This window comes from Anabrus simplex, chromosome 1 (assembly GCF_040414725.1).
Source record: "Anabrus simplex isolate iqAnaSimp1 chromosome 1, ASM4041472v1, whole genome shotgun sequence".
In the NCBI taxonomy this organism is placed as follows: Eukaryota; Metazoa; Arthropoda; class Insecta; order Orthoptera; family Tettigoniidae; genus Anabrus; species Anabrus simplex.
In genome coordinates, this window is record NC_090265.1 from 485,270,492 (window position 1) to 485,294,517 (window position 24,026).

A 24,026-nucleotide genomic window follows, 5' to 3' on the forward strand; every position below is an offset into this window, starting at 1 on the left:
ATGGCAGAATAGGTGAAACATGAAGATGGCTGCAGTCTGTATTTTATACACTAACTGAAATAACTGGAATAAATTCTTACACACTTTTTCTTCTCAACTTTCCTGATTGGAATGTGAAAAAGAACAATCAACGTACATTGTTTCCATAATATATCAAATCACAAGCAGAAAAACATGCTAAGAACTTGGCTGGTTTTGCAGCGAACGTGAGAGGAGCATTGGAAAATATAATGAAAAGATAGCTGCTGGACAACCAATTTCATCAAGGTCAACCTTCAACTTCAAAGGTACTATATTTGTTGCAAGAATGTTCGCTCCAAACACATGATGCCAAACAAATTAGGAAAGAGGCCATCTTGCACTCCAACTGTAATTAATTTGTTTGTATAGAGCAAAGGAAAGAAACATATCTTTAAGATTACCGTTAAATGATTAAGGATATACCTGGAGGACATGATATTCCATGGACTGGAAATATCTTAGCACTTAAAAGCATCCTAGGAGGTTTTTTCCTTTTTTTTTTTTTTGCACAAAGGTCTGAAGTGTGATGTTTAGTCATCCTTAACTGAAGCCTTGCTATGAAATAATTTTTTGCTGACAATCATTTTTATGAGTTTTACAGTGTGTTAAAATTCCAACATTTAAATCATTTGCCTGGTGATTGCAGGATTCCTCATGCAGAGTAATCTAAGGCAAGGGGAAGTGTGAAGCTTGGCCAGTGAATGTTCCCCCCCTTATACATGAATCCTCTATGTCGTTTGTGGAAATCATACCGATCACTTTAAAATGAAAAATGGGAATGTCAATAATAAAAACCATGCAATACCATGGAGTTACTAATAAGGATTATGGACGTATGGACCTGACCAAAATGCACCGAGTGGAAATCGATCTGAAGAATATAATGAAAGGTGTAAAAAGAATTACATTTGTTTTTCAAAAGAAATGACATTGTTTTCTGAACATTACAGATCAGTTATAACTTTATAGACTCAGGAGATTGTAGGTTCGAATCCCACTGTTGGTAGTCCTGAAGTTGTTTTCCATGATTTTCCATTTTCACGCCAGGCAAATGTTGGGGATGAAATTTTGGATCATTTAAAAAATATATTTAATTTAATCACCTGGATTTGTAGGGAACAATGTACCGCACATGTCAGGTTTTCTGGGACTTACACAAGACACAAGCTTCAAGAAGTTTCCAAGGACAAGACAACAAGCACAAAATTAAAAATTTAAATTCGATTGGTTTAAATAATACCGATATAAATGGACCGTTGTTGGACATTATAAATTTTCCAGCCAACTCATTCCTGGTTGCCAGTGTTTCACCCCAATGTGCTAAGTTGGGCTCATTGGTATTATAAATTTACTCATTCGGGACAAATATTTCAGGTACCCTATGGGAATCGACATCTACATATATAATCTGATGGCTAGGAAGGAATCAATTTTTGGTACTGAGACGAAGTCTCTCATAGTGCATTGGCAATGCCGGTGGGTTCAAGTAGCCTACGCAGTGGCCTCCACAGTATGCACACTAGCCATGTGTCTTGGTGGGTGTGCTATTTACCAACTGATGAGCCCAACTTAGTAAACTGGGGCGAAACGCTGGCAACCAGGAATGAGTTAGCTAAAAAAAATGTCCAATAACGGACCATTTATATTGGTGTTATAAATTTACTCATTCGGGACAAATATTTGAGATTCCCTATGGGAATCAACATCTATATCAGATTTAAATAAATCGAAAGGTAACTCCTGTGCGGTCATTGATCATTAATTTTGCTGTGCTGTTTCCTGTCGCACCACCAGCGTGGGCTACCTTCGGGAATTACGCCTTACTTCATATAAGTGACTGACCTTCTACTTCTTCTAGATTTTACGTTTAAAAATCGCACAGTGCCAATCCCCATTATCTTATTTTGCCTCTTCAACTGTTTTTGTGAAAGACTCATTCTTTAATTTCTTAATTACCTATGCATTGTTTTTGCATTTTATTCGGCTGATGATGACCCAGATTGGGGTCAAAACCAGTACCGCTTCCACTTAATTAAATAGAAATGTAACACTACATTTCTTATTTATTTGTATTGAATAGTTTGAACTGCGTTATTTGTTATTTCAATTTAATTGTGATACAGTTCAATACAGAACATCACGAAATTTTTATCTTTAAACTCGGGAAGTGTGTCGCAGAGTAGCTTTGGGGGCATGCAGAGTGGATGTGTTGTCCGGGAACTCACTCCGTGGGGAGCTCTGGTTTTATTGGGGTAAGCAATCTTAAATTTCCTAACGTAACAATGTAATTTAACTTCATTTTATATCTTAATTTGCCGCAGGAGTTTACCCATCGATCTTTCCACCAGAGATCAATTGTACTTTACGATGGTGTAAAGAGGTTGTAACCGCTAGACGGATCACATTCTTTACCCGATACCTCCATTTTCTTACTCGTCGTTGGGCAGCCTAGTTTGACGAAATGGAGTCGCTCAGCGGATACCTCAGGGTTTACTTATGGCAAGTAAGACATGTAATCTTACTGTAGAATTCGCTTTACGTGAGTTCAAGAGAATTCCAACTCACGGGCGACACCTATCGTTACTCACGACATAATAATAATCATCGCTGACAACCTTATCAGAATATTTACTTCGAGAGAACTTACCATGGTTAAATGAACACTTAATTACACGGTACCTTTCTTAGCCATTAGTTAACTTACAAACTAGACAGTAATTAAAGAATTCATGACACCAGCCATTATAGAAAAATAACAAGATATTTATTAATAAAATATTAAATCATTAAATTACCATATAAAGTGACGCGTTATTTAAAAATCGACTGAAAATAAGTGTGAGAATGAGTCAGCGCTGGCTCGTATAATAAAACGAAAAATAATATTCGGTATTTTAAATTATTAAAATGATCAGTTCCTTTGTGAAGTAGAAATTAAATATTACACACTTACAATAGATCACTGGACACATCTGAGGTCCACCTCGGAATTGGAATGTAAGTATAACATCGACACAATTAACCCGTTCCGATAGTTCACTTTCTTTAGTCTGATTAAACCAGTCTCACTTGGATACATTATCCAGCCGAAATGCATCTCAAATACACTAACAAGTTAAGTCTGAATAAATTGGAAAACATTTAAGTAGATCTGAATAAATTAAAGGAAATCAAAAATAGATCTAAGTAAATTAAGCTATTTTTGAGTAAAATCCGAAATCATGATTTTGTTGCAACGATCTCGTTGTGCGTGGATAACTACTTACGAACTATGGCATTCTTTCCTAGTGCCTGGTAAATACGGCTCCTACACTAGCCTTTCCCTAGCTGAAGTTCGTTACAGAAATATACATTCTAACGGAGGATATTAATCGATCTAGCTATCTATCTAATTTCAACATAATCTTTGGTTGTCTTACACATGTCCTTTTAGGTTCAATGTCCCTTTCTATAGTTATATTCCAATAACATTCAACTACAATGCAAGCTACTTTTCTCTTATGCAGTTACTACGAGGCGCTATGCCGCGAGGTTTAGAAAACATTATCTTATATACATTGGTGTGTCGAAATGCATCTGGTTAACTACAACTATTCAAAGTATCGTAGTATTCTGATGTTCATTATAAATCATCTACACTGACATATGATAACGTCACGAGCATACATCTATACTAGTAAATCCATTTCGTACCTTGACTTGTGTAACTCCAGCGGTGTGGGCACTCTTACGCAAATAAATCATAAAATAAACTTGTAGTGTGGCATAACTTAACTTGCAGGTACTCGATGGTCCTGCATCGCGTAAAACCATCTCATATCACTATATATATATATATATATATAACTCGAAACTTTCATCCAATTACCATAATCATATTCTTATTACAACATCAATCTAATATTAACACCGTAGCCTCCATAATAATATATCGCGTTCCCAACATCACGACTACGTCTAAATACCACACTGTTTCTTAATAACATTTACAAATCGCAGATTCTCATAACCTACGGACGAGTTCAATGCCCTTTCTATGAATCAAACAATGCGTAATTCCATTTGTTTCTTTCTATACCGCGCACAATCATTCGTGACGTCAACTTTAAGTATTACTTCAATGAAATCTCTATAATCTCCCAGTATGTCACTTAAAATCAGCTGTTTCACATTTCTCTTCAAACCTCACACTTCATACAAGTATTCTGGTTGATATAGCATACACTATTGCTATATTACTAAATCGTAACTACGAACTTAATTATCTCACACATCGTTGGTAATCCTCACTTGCATTGACATATTTATCGGTCTACAATTAGCCCATCAGCACATACCTAAGGCACATGTGTAGGCAAACCAAAAAAATTATGTGATTAAATATTGTGAATGACTTAGCTCGCTCATGGTTGTCCCTGGTCCAGCTGTTCCGTTCCCATTGGATGTAGCTGGGTCTTCGGTTCGGTCACGGGTTAGACATCTGGTACGTCATCCGCTCCTTCGTTCTGGAAGTACTATCTGGATTCCCGTTGCCTTCCTTCGTCATGGCTCGGTCGGATGGTTACCCGTTGCCTTCCTCGTCATTGCCTGGTCGTAAGGTAAGATGAATTGTTCCCAGGTCGGTCCATCATGTGAATTTAGCACATCATCTTGATCATCTTCATGTCAGTCTCAAAGTTGAAGATTATATTGCAGTATACAGCCATTTTACTATACTTCACGACGTCTTTAATCCTTAATTTTATTTATTTTTATTTCTCTCCGAAGCTCTCCGATGTCTCCGCAGTTTCGTATATAACGAATTCAGTACGTCTATTTTCGTCTGAACTGCTTTTGAATCCTGACGTAAACTTATTCTTTCTTCTTATTCAATCGTTGAAATATTTCTTTTCTTATGCGCGATCCTTTGCTTCTCCTAAAGAATTATTCCGCTGACGGTGATTGCATCCGCTCTCGATGTCGTGAAAATTCAGGATGAAGACTTTTTAATAATAATGTTTTTTCTATTTTTTTGAAAACAATACTGTAGACCGTCCACTGTCCCTTTTACTCGAATACTTGACCATTCCATGACATATATGGCCCTCTGAGTCATCATAACAGGTGACTATTCCTTGCTTGATATAGATTACATGGCCCATACCTTCGGTCGGCGCCATTTTGTAATCTGTCGTGGACGTGCGAACGGGCACAAGGTTTTACATCCATCTTCAAGTTTGCACGAGGCAAGCTCTTCTAACAGTTTTTGTACCTTCAAATTTAATTTTTCTCTACGCTTGACATCAGTAATTCTGTTTTATTTTAAATCGTTTTCCTATGACATGGGTGGTGGTGGTGGTGGTTTTTTTTTTTTTTTTTTTTTTTTTTTTTTTTGAAGGAGGTCGCTTCACATTTTCAACTTGCAATTTTCTTTGAATATCTACCCATTCTGTGTAGTCGTCCCATTCGCTTTCACACCTAAACTTCAAAAATCCTTCAACATGGCCTTGTCGTTCTCTATATGCGATTTTCTATTTTACGCAATAAAAATATCACACGAGAACACTTTTACATATTTCTAAAACTACTTTATTCCACTACGAAACTCATCCTGTCAGAAGAAGAAAACATTCAGTGCCTCTCTCAGAATACCAAAAAAACAATCGCTCTCTAAAACAATCTACATAGAATTTATATATGTTTTACATCAGAGATCTAATGGTGCTGTTCCTTGACGCCATATTGGAAGTCTGTGTGTCCGTCCGTCCGTTGCTATGTTAACCAGGTTAAGCATATGCACGTTATACGTCCATGGACACGAAACATAAATATAATAACATAATACTTTCGTCTCATCGTAAAACTTCAAAATACGAGTATTGAAGGTTTTATCCTAATTAGGATACCTGTCCTATGACAGCCTTTGTCCTATACTTTGTTTCTGTACACCTTATTGGCATAAATATAGAATGTAAAACAAATAAGGAAAAGCGAGTTCAAGAGGAAAGGGGTACGCGGGAAGGATAGGGGGTTATAAATAATGTGTACTCTTTTCCACACCACCCAGATGAATTGTCACACCATGAACAGCGATATTCTTTTCACGAGGTGGACGAGTCGTGGGCCTCCCTGTTCCTTGAGGAGTATTCATCGTACTCGAAATATATAAATACAATGATTGTACATAATCAGTATTTAAAATACAGTTAGATACTTACTAATGGCCACAAAACAGAAACAGAAATAGAATGTCACTCACACTGAACTGCTTGCAACAACATCTAACTCAGAAGAGAGAGGTTTGGCAACTCCACGCAAGAAGAGATGGCCAGAAGATTTATCTCCATGGCAACAGCAGTCGCCCTACCCTCGTTTCCATGGCAACCATACACCCCACTCCCTTTATCCCGCCCCGGCAGGCAGTAAACGGATCTCCCACTAAGAACCGTCAGAAAATCAACTTTAGATATTAGAGGTACAGTGTTCTTTATTTCCGTTTCTTTGGTGTTTTTTATAATAAATAGGTATTAACTACATTATATTTGTCCAAGTTTTGGCCACAAAAGTCATTCGATCCATAACCTTGTAAGGTTCCTTTCGCAGTCCACATCCTGCCGTTCATTGGCATGTATTTTTACTTTGTTTAAGTTTGATGCTGCGATGTGTTTTTAAGATTTTTTTTTCATGTTTCAAGTTTTTTCTTTTATAATTGTTATGTTAAACACCCTATCACCGCTACATTGGTAGCAGAGCGTGAATTTTGTGAACTTAAAAAAGGGTAATTTACTTAATGCAAGTTCATTTTAAAAGATGTAATTACCATGTGTGCAAACCTAATCTTTGTTTTCTTGTGACTATTTTCATGACTGTTGCTTGCTCCAATATTCACATCCCAAGAAAGCTGCCTATAATCTCCATATAAGGCATTTGAATGTGTATTGCATGTTATCCATGATGTGGAATCCTTGTTTGGCTGTTTCCAATCTATAATTACCTTGATGTTGGAGGAGGTAAATCACTGTCCATGACATTTTATTTCTGTTTATTTTTTTGTCAATTTATGTTTGCCTGTGATAAGCTTTCGGCTAACCGAGTGAATAGTTTAGAGCTATATTATTACATTGTGTGCACCGTGTTCTAAAGGTCTTCTGTGATAAATTTCTATATCTCATTGATTTAAAGTTTCTCGATCCATGTATGTTGCATTACCACCTGGTGCTTTAGGCTGTCATTGAACCGTGCTGTAAGTTTTGTACTTCCCCACGTTACTTCACGCCTGTTATCTTTCTACCAGATGGTGTACATATCTGTTGGAAGATAGTTGAGTGCCTGACTTGCTTCGAGGTTTTGTGCGCTATTCCATCCTCCAATTATTTTGTCATATTCTTCTTTTTCTTCTTCCAGATCACGTAATTTTAAATTTTATTTCTGTCGTACCCGTTATCATGTACGTGATGTCAGTAAGTAATAAATTGGAGGTTAACCTTCGTAATTTATTCCATAATATTTTCGAGTGTAAATCGGGTGTTTTGTTAAATTATGTTGTGAATTGCCTATTTCGTTTCTAATCATCTGCTGTGTACTGTAAGTACATTTCATTTTAGGTTATTGTATTCATTTAAATTTTGGCTCAGTGTTATGTCTAAATCTCTGATCATCAACCTTGTAATATTACATGTGTTGTACTGTATTTCGGTCTTCTACTGTACCTTGGTTCGATTCTGAGTAAGTATGGAGTTGTCTATGGCATTCCTAGTCAGTTGCTAAACTGGTAAATCAGATAGGGGATTACCTAGTCAGTTGCTAAATTGTTAAATCAGATAGGGAATTATGGGGTCTCTTAATCTGCCCAAACATTTTCCTAGATCATCTGTTGAGCTTTTCAACTGTGCAATTAACCATTTCTTTGTCATTTATATTTTCTTTTTCTCCTGTATATTCCTGTATGTGGTAGGAAGGGTGTCTATGAGGACTTTGGACAGTCCCATAGCATAAAATGATGCTCACCATATTATAAAACCAGATGATGCTGAGGCCGTAATGGCAATTTTGACGGGTTATGGGTGTGCACCCCTGCTCATGACACGTATTTGAAGTCTAACATTCATCTGATATGAGATTCTTTTGCAATCATTTTCCTTGGTATTAGATGGTTAGATGTAGGATCTTGTCCTTCATTTATCATTGTGAACTCTATTGTGCTAGGAGGGTTTTCATAAAAAGTTTGGTTTCTTTATCATTTCTCTGAGCTATTTATTCATTTACGTCACAGGCTATTAATTTGTCCTTCATAGCTATTATAAAATAACTGTAATATGTGTGGTACATTTTCAGATGTTATGGTCTTCAGTAAAAGATCTTTAATTAAATAATCTTTAATTTCTCTGTCTTTATTTTAATTTTCATGGTTCTTATTTTTATTTAATCAGTTTCTGGTTGCCGTATCTTCTAAAATGAATTTACTCAGTTTGATAGATTATGGGGTCTTTCAGGCTGAGTAACGTACCGAGTCTTGTCATATCTGTCCAGCCATATCCTTGTAAATATGTAAATAAGGTGATGTAATTTATTTATCCTGGATGCCTTAGGAGGGCAAGAGAATTGAGTCATACGACTTAAGGTGCTGAGAGTTTATCGCCCTCGTAGGAGTATAATACTGGTCCTTAGTGTACTCTTATGTGGTGTGATGAAGTCAAGTAGTATTGCAGGTTATATTTTGCCTTTTTCTTCTGTTGGTACTTCTTGATTTGGGGTCATATCACTGGAGTGATTCTGTGAATTTGTTATGTCCAAGTATTATTGTTTGTTAGAGAATAGAGAGGCATGGTGATTGTGGTTTGTCATGTTGTCATAGGATATAAACTTCATGGTTTTGATCCATACTGAATTGTGATCACAATAATAATAATAATAATAATAATAATAAAAAATAATGTCGTAATGGTCCACCTTTTCAATACTATAACATACAATATTGTTTAATTACATTACTAAACTAGGGACCAGTTTCAGCCTTGGCTGGCCATCTTCAGCCTTAATGTAATACATCTAATAACTAAACAAATGTACAAACACGCAATTGACATAAAAACAAATGTAAAAAATACAATTGATATTAAAATCTGGGATGAACTATATGTAAAAATTGAAAATTAAATAAATTAGGCTATAAATTTTTAGCATCTGGAGTATGCTGATCATCCAGACTCTTTTTTGCATTAATATTCATAGAAATGTTAGTTCCATCACTGCTAATCATTACAATTTCAATTGCAAAACGGGAACTGGTAAATGTTGATTCTGTAGTCAGATCATCAATTACCAAATCTACTTGAGTGGTGTTAGCAGTACGCAAGCCACTGGACACCACTGTAAATAACCACCAGCTGACGAAGAACTGCTAGATGGTGTTTCCACATCAATTAACGTAAATAAAATGAAATATTCCTGTAGTGCTTGTTAAAATTATACTGAAATGTTGTTGGTCTCTAGGTATGCTGAACCACCATTGGAACCCCATCATAATCAACATCTCCCATTTCCAGCTTCCTGGGTCGGGTTGTGAATCAAGGACCTCCATTTGCTGCCTGTCTCTCCACCACTCTTCTCCATTTTAAAGTTTTCCACCCCTCTTCTCTATGCACTCCCACACTGAATCTGTCCACTTCTTTCGGGGTCTTCCTCGTAGTCTCTTTCCTGTTAACTTCTCTCAAAAAGTTTTTTTGGCACTCTCTTTTCTCTCATTCTCATCATATGCCCGTACTACTTTAGCTTTGTTGTTTCTGTCCGTCTTGAATTTTCAAGATTCCTGTCCTATTCCTTATCTCTTCATTTCTAATTCTATCCTTTCTGGTCTTGCCCTCGATACCTCTTAGGAATTTCATCTCCACTGCCTGTATTCTACTCTCCTCTTCTTTTGTTGTAGTCCAGGATCCAGCTGCATAGGTTAGTACGGGTTCATAACAGGTTGAATGTAATACTTTCTTATATTTCTTCAGGACATCTTGGTTGCACAAAATACCCCTTACACTCTGGTAGAAGCTGTTTACTTGTATTCTTTCTTCCAATTTCATCAATAATCCTTCCATCTTCTTTGATCACACTTACCATTCAGTTTTATCTTATCTCTTTCTTCCTTCCTTCCCCTTGTCATCACTATTGTTTTACTTTTCTCTGTGCTTAATTTCATCCCAAATTGTTCTATCTCTTAATTCCACACATCTACTTGTTTTTGCACTTCCATTTCATCCTCACCCCATATATCCAATTAACGTTCACATACAGACATTACAAAACATGTTCCCTTAATTTTTTTGAACTGTGTATATTAATATGAGTTTATTTAATGTAAGAACACGTAATTAATAGTATATAATTTATTACTACGTGTATATATGCTGTATAATCCACTGCAATATTGTGCAACACACTGTGATAAGTCCAGAACAATGCTATGCACGACTAGAATTATGCAGAAACTTCCTTGTATTGTAAATAGACTATTGAAGACCCTCAAATTTACGAGAAACCATGTTATGTCATAATCTTCTATAAGCCTGGCCAGGCAACGTATATAGAGAGGCAGTCTTGAGGGTAGAGTAGAGTTGTTTTAACGAGACTTGTGTGGATTACAATATTTGAAATTAAGAGGGTTCCTCCTATTCAATACAAAGATGTTTATTAACGTGAAAGAATCACATATCGTTCACATGCGGTACTAGTTTCGGCACCAAATATGTGCCATCATCAGCCACAAAGTCAAATCGGGCAAACACAATAAAACCTTAAAACAACTTTAAACACACTATAACACTTGCACAGATGAATATACAATTAAATATGGTACATGATGAAGTTGCATTTCATTTTAAAATCCGTTAAAATGATGACTCCGTTGTTGTATACCCATGACGGTTTGTCCAGCTGGTATATATCTTTAGTTTTCTAAAACTGTTAAATTATGCTGTGGAGTTTAATGTCATATGAAGTTGACACTACATGTGTTCTGTAGTTTGGTTCCGAAAAATAAACGTAAACATGAACTTGGTTAGATCCAAAGGATTAATTCCCACTTCAATATGGGTTAAGGAACCTGGGGAAGACATTAAAAGTCAAATCAGGCAAAAGATCGGAAGGAAAGATCAAAAAGAAAAGTCTAGAAAAACCGAGATAATACTAGAAACGAACTCATCTTGAGCAGCCTGAGTGATCGGCGGACGGAACTGGACTGATAGATGCGATTATAAGGTTAAGGGGCGAGGCGGAAGGGAGGAGAGGGGAGGGCTAGAGGCGGAGAAGCCGGCACGGAGCTAAGGTGGAGCGGAAGGATGTAGAAGTGGGGGTAAATGCAGTGGATACGTACTGCATATGGTTTGAAAGATCGAATTGTTTTTAGGTGGTCTAATATTTCTTAACCATTTAATTAAAATATCATAAAGAATATTAGACATCTCGGAAATTTCATTTAAATTATAGTTAGGGTTGAAATATTGATCGCAATGAATGAAACAATTTTCGACAATGTTCATAATTGGCCCTTTGTTTGCTATTTGAAGTATCTCAAAATCATGTTCTATATCAGTAAACTTATGATTAGAGTTGTGAATGTGTTGGCCTATAGCAGAAAACTTGTTATATCTTACTGCATTGACGTGCTCTGAATATCTGGTTGTGAAGTTGCATCCTGTTTGTCCCACGTAGGAGGCGCTGCAGTCGATACACTTGAATCTATAAATTCCAGATTTGGAAAATCTGTTAGAGGTGTTGACTGATGTTGAATTATGTATAATTTCTGAGGTCCTATTATCAGTTCTGAAGAAGATTTTTACGTTATGTTTTCGAAAAACATTGGTGATTTGATGGATACCGTCGTTGAATGTAAAAGTAGATGAAACGTTAGTTATAGGTTTTTCTTTTGTGAGAGTAGTCTTGGGCCGGTGTCTAAATTTATTGATTATCTGTTCTATAAATGATCTGCTGTAACCGTTGAATTTGGCGATTGCTATTATAGTGTTGAGTTCGCTATTGAGGTCTTTTTTAGACATAGGTATCGTGAATGCACGATGAACCATGCTATTATACGCTGCACGTTTGTGTGTTTGAGGATGAATGGAATCTTGACAAACAGTATTGGCAGTTTGTGTCTGTTTTCTGAAGATTCTATATGAAAGAGCAGATGGATTTCTGAGAATAGTTAAATCCAGAAAATTAATTACTTTATTATTTTCAGACTCAAGTGTAAATTTGATGTGGGGATCAATGTTGTTTAGTTCTTGCAGGGTAGAGGTCGCATTCTTGATTTCTTCATCCATTATAACAAATGTGTCGTCAACATATCTGGCCCACATGAGGAAGTTTGGAAAAGTATTGCTATTTATTTTTGTATATATTATGTATATATGTATATATTATGAGTTTGCTTATGGTGCCTTTGATTGAGTCTAACAACTTACCTGGAAGGAACAGAAGATAAAAAATTCAATAATTTGAACAGTGTCACGAAGTCAAACATTTTTTTAAACTTTTAACCGCAAACAGACTTTTTTAATGTAACAAAATGGAATTTTTAACAACTATTCAAATGAACAGACATAGTTTTTAAGCTGACCAACTATGTAATCATCCGCTCTCACATTATTAACACACTAACCCCTACATTGTTTTTAATATCATTTAATTTAATTGGTATTTTCAGTAGTTTTTAAATGAATCAATGCACCGTACCTGCAAATTAATGTGTTTTAAATTTTAGCAATTCACCTAAGCTACAATAACAGCTGAGGATGTTCCTAAATAAGGAATGAAACATGTACTGTTGACAAATAAAAAAATACCGTAATTTAAAAAAAAAATTGCCAAAAGGCAAAAAAAAGTATCAAAACGGTGGAAGAATTTTAAATATTGTAAAACTTAGTGATTAAATTTTGATACGGAAAATGAAGTTGATTACTTGCAATATTCTGTGCTCCAGTGATGGATGGTATAACTACAAATAGCATGATTTATATGAGTGGTGACGATGTTTAAATGCCTTTTTCTCTGAATGACCAAAATGCTACTTATACCATTATGGTTTTCATTCATTCAATTCATCATTACGGTGCACAGGTAGTTGAATCTTTTACCAGACCACAACAGCCGTACAACATAATATTATTTTTGTTTTAGGCACAAGTCAAAAGAATTGCCGAACATGCCATCTTGTAGCCACAAAAGAAACAAGACATTTAGATGTAAAAGTGTAAGGATGGGAAATTTCAAGAAGTTTCATGATAACTTTTACAAGGTACTTGACAAGTCTATCCAAGACTCATTGATTTTAAAGTACATTGGAATATGTCAACGAGCTGGAGGAAGGTCTACAAAGGAGTATCGCTCTAAGAAAGGTATTTCTGTTGATTACTATGTAAAATTAAGAATTCTTCTGAATTTAAACTTCAAGTGTGCCAAAAAAGATTTCTTGGAATCTTACATATTTCAAAACACAGAGTGCAGAGGATTGCTCGCAATTATTTAAATACAGGTGAAATGCCTAGGTCACCGAGGTACACTGCAAGAAAAGCATCAGTCAGACAGTTTATTGAAGGATTAAAAAAACGGCACAGAAACACACTACTGCAGAGGAAGGTCACAGGCTCGGCAATGCTTGCCTGGTGATTTAAGTATAAGTAAGCTTTGGAGGATGTACAACAATCGGGCATCACATGAGTTAAAAGTGAAGAAAACATTTTTCTGGTCAATGTTTTGTTTATGTAGTCTGTGGTGGGACGGAGAACTGGAAATAAGCATTGTGTTTCATGAAATTATATTTCTGAGTTCAGAAATGTAAACTACTATTTACCTTTTATTTTAAAATCATGGATTATAGTATTTCATAATATGTTGTTTTACAATATATTATTTTGGGGCAGATCAAGATGTTATTTGGAACTGTAAATGAACATTGCAAGAAACGAGAATTATTTTTGAAGTGATTTGTATTCAAATTTTATGTAACTTGAAGAATTTATTGAAAATTATTTCTTTATTATTGTATGAAGAAGAATTACGAAAGGTATTATCATTGTATTTTATGTACATCAAGAATTGTAATTTTGTAAGGTGCTTTATTTTTGAGGCATCCTATACCGCACGTGCGGTTTTCACTGATGTGTCGCAATTGAAATGTTAGAGAACTTGTGAAATTGCTAACTAACTTAAACTGACTATAATATGGTCATGTAATTGGATTGGTAAGGTTAACAACCTTTCCAATTGGCAAAAAATGGAAATCTAGAGGAATTCGGTGTCCTATTGGTTAATTGTGATTTGTCCATTTCCAACCTCCTGCCGGCTTCGAGTGCGTGATGCGATGCGGCCGCGTCTTTCCATCTGAACGTCCTCGCGAGCGGGTGTGCTCCCTCGAGGACTAGCTCCCCTCGGGGAACTCCTGTACTTCTTGGTAAGTGCTATTTCTATGAAGTTTTTAATATTGAATGCTATTTCTATGTTTTTCTATCATGTTGATTTTATTTAAATTTATTCTTATGTTTCGGCCTTTGTCACCTTTAAGGTAACTTTCTGCGAAAATGTAAGAGTTTATTTTGTGCGCCGGAGTTTCCTCTAGATTACCAGATTCACCGTAATCGAGTTTCTGTAGAACTTCGCTGTTAGGCTAATCCTTTACATGTCTTCGGAGGCAAACCTTTTCTGACTCATTGGATTGTTATTACAGGTAAATGTAAGATTCTCTCTTGAATAACGTATTGTAATAATTTTGATTCCTTCGGGGATGCCTCCATTCACTGTGCGAATCCTTGATAAAAGTTTCTTGCATTTATTTTAGAAATGAAATGTCAACTACTCTGTCTTTGATTCGTAACTGTATCCGATTTGTCAAACGTGTTAAGCATCAGCTGCTCTGTCATTTCTTAACCTTGTTTCTTGTATTTTCCTTTGCTAATTTTAATATATGTGAGCTAAAGGGTGCACATCGTGAACCTTTCATTCCCCATAATGGCATACCTTCCCATGGACCTCAATAGGGCCCCAACAAGTTCCACAATCCTTCCTTAGTTGTAGTTTATTAGGCCTGTAAGTGTTCCCTTGCATATGGTTCAATTTTGTGTTTTGATAAGTTATTCGACACGTTTCCAAGTTTAGATGTAAAATCACCGCTACTTTCATATACAGGGTGCAGCAGAAATACTGACGAATTTCAGACGTAAATAACTCAGCAACGCAATAGGCCATTCACAATTTTGTTGCATAGTTTAAAAGAGCGGGGTTTGCCATTTATGTCACATACAGTAGATTGGAGCAAACTAAAGGTCGTATTGGCCACAGCTTGCAAACAGGTGTTATTGTCGTGGTCGCGCGGTCTTGGCCTTGGCGAACACATGCATCGTCTCGTCCAGCCTAGTCAGTCAGCTAGCCAGTTGCTAGCATGGCATGGAGTGGTGAACACCAAGGTTTTGTGATTGAGACTTATTTCAAAAATGTTGACTCTGTTACCACAACACAGCGTTTGTTTCCCAGAGACTTTGGCTTCGGTCGACATGAGAAAGTTCCGAGCAGGAACACCATTCTGTTATGGGTGAACTGTTTGAGAAAAAGTGGTTTGAGTGTGAAATGAAGCCGCCTGGTAGGCCTCGTAGCGTCCGAACTCCAGAGGCCGTCCGTGCAGTGAGACACGCCGCTACGCAATCTCCTCAACGTTCGGTGCGTAGGCATTCACGTGCTATGGGACTCTCGGATCGCACCATGGCCAGCCCGTTCCACTGACCTCGCTCCGTGCGATTTCTTTCTCAGGGGATATTGGAAGGATCGTGTCTTCCGACGTAAGCCGCGAATAATGCAGGACCTGAAAGCTCCCATCCGTGAAGAAATCAAGGCAATACCACAAGACATGTTCAAGCGGGTCATGCAGAACTTCAGCGAGAGGCTTCAGAGGTGCATCGAACAGTATGGTCGGCATTTGGATGACATTATTTTCATAACCTAGTGTATATATGTATTTGACACAAATGGAAAACACTACTCTTTCCAACTGTGCAATAAATCTTTAAATGGCTTGTTGCGTTCCCGAGTTATTCATGTTTGAAATTCGTCAGGTATTTCTGCTGCACCCTGTATTTCATTATTTTCCCCATTTATTATTATTATTATTATTATTATTATTATTTGTGTACACACGCTCGAAAGGTGCTACATTGTATTATTAGTATGTACGCAGCTACAGTTTAGAATATAATATTGGATTCAGTACGCCAGTGACAGACGCCCGTTCAACTTGCATATCATACAAAGAACAGTTAAAAGCTGCAAAGGATCTTGATTCTAAATCAGTGGCAATGATTGATTTACGTGTACATAAATGACGTGCAAATGCGTTCTCTAAGCTTCAGGAGACTGCAGAAGGAATTCAAATATTTTGTTTTGACCGTCAGATGAACTTAGTAGTTCCTAAAGCACTGGACCAATGTGCCTACTGTTGTAGGCAACTCTACACCTACAATTTTACCATAGTCAAATGTTCATCCAAAGAAAAGTTGACTAAAGACAGTGTACACATTTACACTTGTAATGAAAATAAGTACAGCAAATCATCCAATGAAATAGCTTCTGCAGTCCACGATTGTTTAATGAAAACTGACCTGTCTGATACCTCTGTAATCAGGCTCTGTGCCGATGGTTGCGATGGCCAGAATCGCAATTCTATAATGCTATTTATGTCTGCTCATTATTTACTAAATAGAACTCCACGGAATGTGAAGAAAATAGAACTTGTTTTTCCAGTTAGAGACCATCAGATAGGATTTTTGGTTTAATTGAAAAATCACTCAGAAAAATGCCAATTATCTATGAACCTGATACATATGCTGATGTCTTCAACAAACATAGAACAGTAACAAAACAAGATGAAGATTGCCAAGTGTCAGACTGGAAAAACTGTGCCACAGCAGTTATAAAAAAACCAGGACAGTAGCATTTCTGATTTTTCTTGTGCAAACGGTGAAGTATCGTACAATTCTGACATGAACGTACCTAGGTCAGTTATGAAGAAAGGTAAAACATAAAATGACATAGTTGTTAATGAGGTTCCATGAGGTGTTATGGTTAAGCCAACCAAGATCAGCGACATCAAAAAACTACTTATCAGTCACTTTGGTGATCAGTGGTCTGATAATCTATTTGCTATTTTGCTTAACGTCGCACCGACACAGATATGTCTTATGGCCACAATGGGATAGGAAAGGTCTAGGAAGTGGAAGGAAGCGGCCGTGGCCTTAATAAAGGTACAGCCCCAGCATTTGCCTGGGGTGAAAATGGGAAAACACAGAAAACCATCTTCAGGGCTGCCGACAGTGGGGCTCGAACCCACTATCTCCCGATTACTGGATACTGGCCGCACTTAAGCGACTGCAGCTATCGAGCTCAGTGGTCTGATAATCCATCAACAAACTACCCGAAGAATGTTCTCAGTACATATGATGAAGCTGTTGTTGGACCCAATGAGGACGAGGATGAAGAACCTTACTGTTTTTTTTTTTTTTTTTTTTCCTAGTTGCTTTACATCGCACCGACACAGATAGGTCTTATGGCGATGATGGGACAGGGAAGGACTAGGAGTGGGAAGGAAGCGGCCGTGACCTTAATTAAGGTACAGCCCCAGCATTTGCCTGGTGTGAAAATGGGAACCACGGAAAACCATTTTCAGGGCTGCCGACAGTGGGGTTCGAACCTACTATCTCCCGAATACTGGATACTGGCCGCACTTAAGCTACTGCAGCTATCGAGCTCGGTCCTTACTGTTGTCAGGAAGAAGAAGCAAAACTGGTCTTACCCCATCTGTGTTGGAGCAAAAATTACTTTGAATATCTGTTTACATTGAACAAGATGGACCCAATTTATTAACACCTTTGAAAATTACGTTTGAACATTTATTTATTAATACATAAAAGGTCAATGAATTTTAAAAAATACATGAAGTAGTGTTTCATTAGTCCTTCAATTACAATTATGTCTACACCTTCTTCTTCCTGACAACAGTCCTGTCAGTCGTGCCAAAACTCGCCTTCTTCATTTTTTAAACGTAATTAACTCAGTTTCTACAACACATCATTTATTTACACAATATTTTGATGATCTTGGATGATTTCTTTCTTAATTTTAAAATTGTTTTCATCAAAAAACACTAGGCCTAGGCATTATATTAGCAATTCATTTTTTGTGTTTCCTGAAAAATTTGTTAGTTTAGAGAAGGCAAGGCCTCATATGTTTCTGTTTAATTACGCTGATGTCTTAAAATAATTTTACCTTCAGGTATAATAACCTAATTACAAGGTGCGTTCCACAAATAATGCGACCAAATTCATAAAAAAATCATATATTGAATATATTCATACAAATAATCAAAAATCTTCAAAATAGCACCCTCTTGCGTCGATACACTTTTGGAGGCGGTGTTTCCATGCCTGGAAGGCCTTTTCTGGAATGTCCTTTAGAGACGATGTAACATGGGCCTGGATTCTTTAAATCGTGTCCCAATGTTTTCCTTTCATGACTCCTTTTAACCGAGGAAACAAAAAAAGTCAGCGGGAACCAGGTCAGGGCTGTAGGGAGGCTGGGGAACCAATGGGGTGTTGGTCCTGGCCAGGAAGTCGTTGACAATGAAGGCGATGTGACTCGATGCGTTGTCGTGATGAATTTTCCACGTGTCCTTGATGTCGCTTCGGCAGCGCGAGACCCTCCTTTTCAGTCTTTTGAGCACTTCCAAGTAGAAAGCTGAGTTCACTGTAGTCCCGGTAGGTACGAATTCGTGGTGGACAATGCCTCTGATGTCAAAGAAGACAATGAGCATGGTTCTGATCCTGGACTTGCTCATGCGTGCCTTCTTGGGACGGGGCAACGATAGGGTGTGCCAATCTGAACTCTGCCTTTTTGTCTCAGGGTTGTACTCAAAAATCCACAACTCATCACCAGTGATAACTGAGTTAAAAAATATTAGGATTTCACACATTTTAAACATTTCTCGGCACCGAAGCACTCGCATGTCCTTTTGTTCGTCGGTCAACACTTTTGGGACCAGTTTGGCACACACCTTTCTCATGTTCAAATCTTCGGTTACAATGTGGAAAATGGTTGTTTTTGCTATGTTTAGAGTTTGTGCTATCAATTGAAGGCTCAGCCATCTGTCAGAGTTAAAACAATCGCACACACGCGTCACATTTTCGTCGACTCGTGAGGTTGATGACCGTCCACTGCGAGGTTCGTCGGTGATCTCCTCTCGGCTCTCCATGAACAACTTGTGCCATCGGAAAACTTGTGACTTGGACAAGCACTTAGTCCCAAAGGCCTGCTGAAGTAATAGAAACGTTTCGGAGGTGGACTTCCCTAGTTTAACGCAAAATTTGATAGCGTACCGTTGCTGTAGAGAACGCCGTGTTACATGAACTCAAAACGGGCTTGACGGAAACGCACGTCCTGACTCTCCAGCAGCTCGCTGCCGAATGAGACAAAGAGCATTTGACGCTAACACCCCCTCCACCTAGCCCAGCAGGTTAGAACACGCTGTGGTGTACAGTTGCGTCAGAAAAAAATTGGTCGCATTACTTATGGAATGCACGTTGTAAGTGTATTCTTGTCGGTTTTCCTTCTAGTCTTTCTTGATTTATACCTCGTGGCAGTTTAATTAATATTTGTGCATCGTATAGAACATTGGAAGTCATGAAGAAACAATTCTCTACTCTATAATAACCTGAGAAGGTTCTAAGCCGATGCTTCACTTGGTTTTGATGGTTTAATTGCTTACGCAAAGAGATTTAAGGTTTTATTTCAATTCTAAGTAGTTGTTTATTTCACTTCTTGGGTATTAACATTTATATATGTTAATGCAACTTGGTTCACCATTTTCATTTATTTTTTATTTTGAAAGAGTACCAAATACTTGTTCAATAATTCATTTAAATAAAATTGTAATTAATTAAAGTTTTAATTTTTTGAAGTTACTATCTATTTACTTCAGTCTGTACTTTCTTGATTTTTTTAACTAATCTGCTTGACCCCAGGGTCCAGGTTGCTTTAATTCATTCACGCTTCTACCTTAGGATGTTTGGTAAGAATATTTTAAAAACTTCTCTTGTGATTTTATTCATGTGAAAGTCCCATGTTGCCCGACAACTATCGCTAGTAAATGCCTTGGAGATATGCGATAGAGTTTTGGTAGCATCGTGCCAGTTTATTTTTATTACTGCTGTGTTTTGATAACCATCGAGCATAATTTATTTGCTTGGTGCTTGTAGTTATTGTTTTTCCTCACAAATTAATTTGAGGCATTATCCTGTCAAAATTAGTATACTTACTGAAATAAGAAATAGGCACTAGAAATTATAACATACTGTGTAAAGTGAAAGGCGCCATTATTTTAGATTGTAATGTAATTTTTCTGTTTCATGTTCAGAATGTCGTCACTATGGGAGTATATCTCTGAATGTTGTGGAGTATGTATCTTCGAGTTGTTGATTCGCAGTTGCGTGCCTCCTGGACCTTCCTGTATGTAATTCTGCTTGCTGCCTTATTCATGTTTTTAACCTGAGTATGTAGACTGCATACCAGTGAGTGCATTAATTTGTTCTCATTAATTTATTTGGTTCATTATTCATGTGATGTGTGAAGTTGATTTAATAAATTTAGTATGATGTGAGACCTAAGATATGAGAACATCTCTTATTATTAACTGTCCTCTGTAAATATATTGTTCTCAGTCTTGTTTTATTTTCTGGCATTATGGTTTGGTAGTGAGCATGACAAATGCTATATGGTCATCCTTCTGGGGTATTATTTATTGTTGCATTGGAACTGACATGTAAATATCATGAAGTACTTAACCTAACTTATGGCATATCTACCTTATGCCAATTTTGGTATGAAAGTGATACAGAACTGATATATGGCAATGCATGACTGCCTGTCACCATTTTACTATCTGAGACATTGGTCTTTATTAAGTTTGGTTTTTTGTGGTTTGTGTGTGTTTTCCATGTTCGGTTAGTGTGTTTATTTGATGTTAACGACTGGCCTAACTTCCACTTTTCACGTCAGCTACAGTTTATTCAAAATTATTGTAATCTGATGGATATATGTTATTCACGGTGGTTATGAATTAACTGTAGGATGTTAACTTTTCAAATATCTCAGCTCTGTTGGGCTATTCAGGCATTTAGTTATTGTTAATTCTGCTAAAATAATTCTAGATCATTTTAGAATTTACTCATAGTGGAAATCTTTTTCAAAAGAATTTGGCTTACTACTATTAATATCTTTTGACAATCACTTGTGTTCTTGGCCTATGGCTGATGATGTGACTCGATCACTGTTATGCGATTGCATGCCTGTGTTGGTTGTGGGGAAGTGTGTGCATATTGCATGAATGGTCTACCATTTTCAACTGTTTCCATGACTAGTGTGGATTCATGAGTTGCTGGTGCTGTGATTGAGGCTATTCCCTCTGTTTCATTTTAGTGGGCAATCTTTGTTATTGTGGAGCACTGTCTGTTGGTGTGGAAATGGTTACCTGCTTGCTTCGTGCATAGATCTCGTGCCTTTACTGTGTGTCCAATTCTGGTATCGATTGTATGTGCTTCTCAGTTTCAAATAAGTTTTTGTGCCCTCCTCTTAATTATATTTGTCACCTTGAGGTGGAGTATACATCATTGAAAAGAGCGTAGCATAAGTTTTATCTGCTTCATAATTTTTCTGATGTTGAATTAAATTAACCTAACATGTCATCCTTAAAATTCTAATTTTGTTTCCCATTTTTGAGGTATTTTGTTCTGTGCACTGCTGTAATAATAATTTTCCTGAATTATTTGGCCTGAAATTGATAACCTATTTAAATATTGCATAGTTCTACATGGGTTGTAGATTGCGTGTGATGTACTGGGAGTGTTGCCTCTTCTGCTTCTTGATGTTGCGTGAAGAGTGAGAAAGGATTCATAACTTGAGGAGTGTATCTCCTTTTGACCATAATGGTTGGTTTATTGATCCTATGTTAGGTGATGGTGTATTGCGGTACCATGGATTTAAGTTTGAGTTGTTTATGATTGCATAATGGCTTGATGGCATATTGTTGAGGATGATAACGTCCTTTTAACCTTCATGGGCTGACACATGTACTCCGTTGGTCATTTATGTGGTGTTATATGGTTGTTGTTGTTGTTGTTAAGGTTTGCTCATGTTAATGGTGTTAATTGTATTATTCAGGTACTTTGGTAAGGTGATACATCGCCTTTGTAGTTTAACCTCTTTGTCCTAGTGGATTTGGCTGTTATTTATTTTGGTGGGTCTGCAACTCATGTAGGATTATTTTGGTGGTCTATAGCTAATGTAGAATAGATTGTCTTAATAAATGTAACTTACTGGTTCCTTGGAGTGTTCTTGTTTCTGCACCTTGTGGTTACCTACATAACCTGTGGTTCTGATATCATAATTAATTCAATTTATGATACTGTAAAGTTCATTTTAAAATAACCTACCCTGCCTGTGGTGTTTTACTCAGTGAGAATTTTTAATATATGTGGATATTGTTATTTTACACCTTACCGTTCTGCAATTTTGCTGGATAAGTATGGGATTATTTGGCTATTCCCAGTCGGTACTAAAGTCATCAACCTACTATTTGATTATGGGGTCTTTTAGTGTGGTCCCTCCTTCGTCATAGTTCTATTGAGCATTTTCGATCAACCTACCTCGTCATCTTGCCATTTATATTTTATTTACCTTGTGTTCCTGTGTAAGTGGAAAGTACCTGTTTTGCTGGAATGCGGCAGGATGAATCTGTCAATATCACATGTTTTTAGATCAAGTTTGGCTGAGGTTCTTCATGGACAACCGGTAGTATATTGTGTAGTGTTATTGCTCTCTGATTTTCTTGTCGGTCACCTAATTTGAGGTGTGATTCATAACCTTTTTATTTAATTAGCTGTTCAGTGTGGAATTAATATTTTTTGGTATTTCTGTGAAGTTGGTTGATTATATGACTTAAGATTTGTGTACCCTCCTGAGATTTCTTCTTTCAACTATTTCTTTCCTGTCATTTCCATGGTGTTTATGGTGGTGTTGTGATGAAATAATTGTGTTCCATTCTTGTGTTATTCATTGTTTGATGAATCTGTTGTTGATGACAGACTAATCTGGATCTCACCATCTAAAAGTTCTTGAGGTCTCCAGCTGTTTCTATCAAACTTGCTTGGAATAACCTTAAGCCATGGATTTTGCAGTTTTCTTAAACCATATCACATGGTGTGTTACTGATATGTAGTGTAACTGTTCCTGATATTCACTCTTGTTCTACTTGATTATGTGTGGTTATGTACATGAGATGTTGAACCAGACTAAGTTGAAAATTAATTTAATGATTATGGTTGTGTATTTGAGAAATTTTGAAGTTAATGAGCTCACTGGTTTGTAAATCTGCATCCTTCCCTTTTCTTAAAATTATTATTGGGAGAGGGTGTAATTTTATGTAACCAAGTGTGTTATGATCAGAGGTAATCATGCCTTTTTCTATTAAGGAAGCCCAAAAACTGTATTAATAGATTAAATTCTAGATCTATGTCAAAAATAGCTATCGAGCCCCAATTTTTAGTTGATTTTATGTAAGTTCGAAACTTAGTGCAACGTAAACAGATGAAACCTTTCTTATTGATATGCTAGCGCTATTAAAATTTACTGTTGCAGTATTGTGAGGTAGTATCAGTGTTGGTGATGTGTTGATGCAATCAAGCTAATGCATGAACACAAATGAATGTTAACCAAATTGGTAACCATCGGCATCTCACCCCTACTATGTCAACTAGCATATTTTAGCTAGGCAACTATGTATGTTACTTCTACCAGTATCAAGTAAGAATATTTATTATGTTTAAAACTTGAATGAAAATAATTCATATGGTACCTTATCTGTTGAGCACTCTTTACTAGTGAGCTGTTATGCCCAACCCTGTATTGATCTTTCGTGGGAGGAGGCTATCATGTGTTTCAGAGTG

At 36.8% G+C, this 24,026-nt stretch overlaps 1 protein-coding gene across 1 annotated transcript in view; it reads right to left on the reverse strand.

Annotated features, from left to right (window-relative positions):
* The window catches only part of LOC136856988 (uncharacterized), a 263,664-nt gene that overhangs the window by 22,982 nt on the left and 216,656 nt on the right, over window positions 1-24,026 (reverse strand). The window lies entirely within an intron of this gene.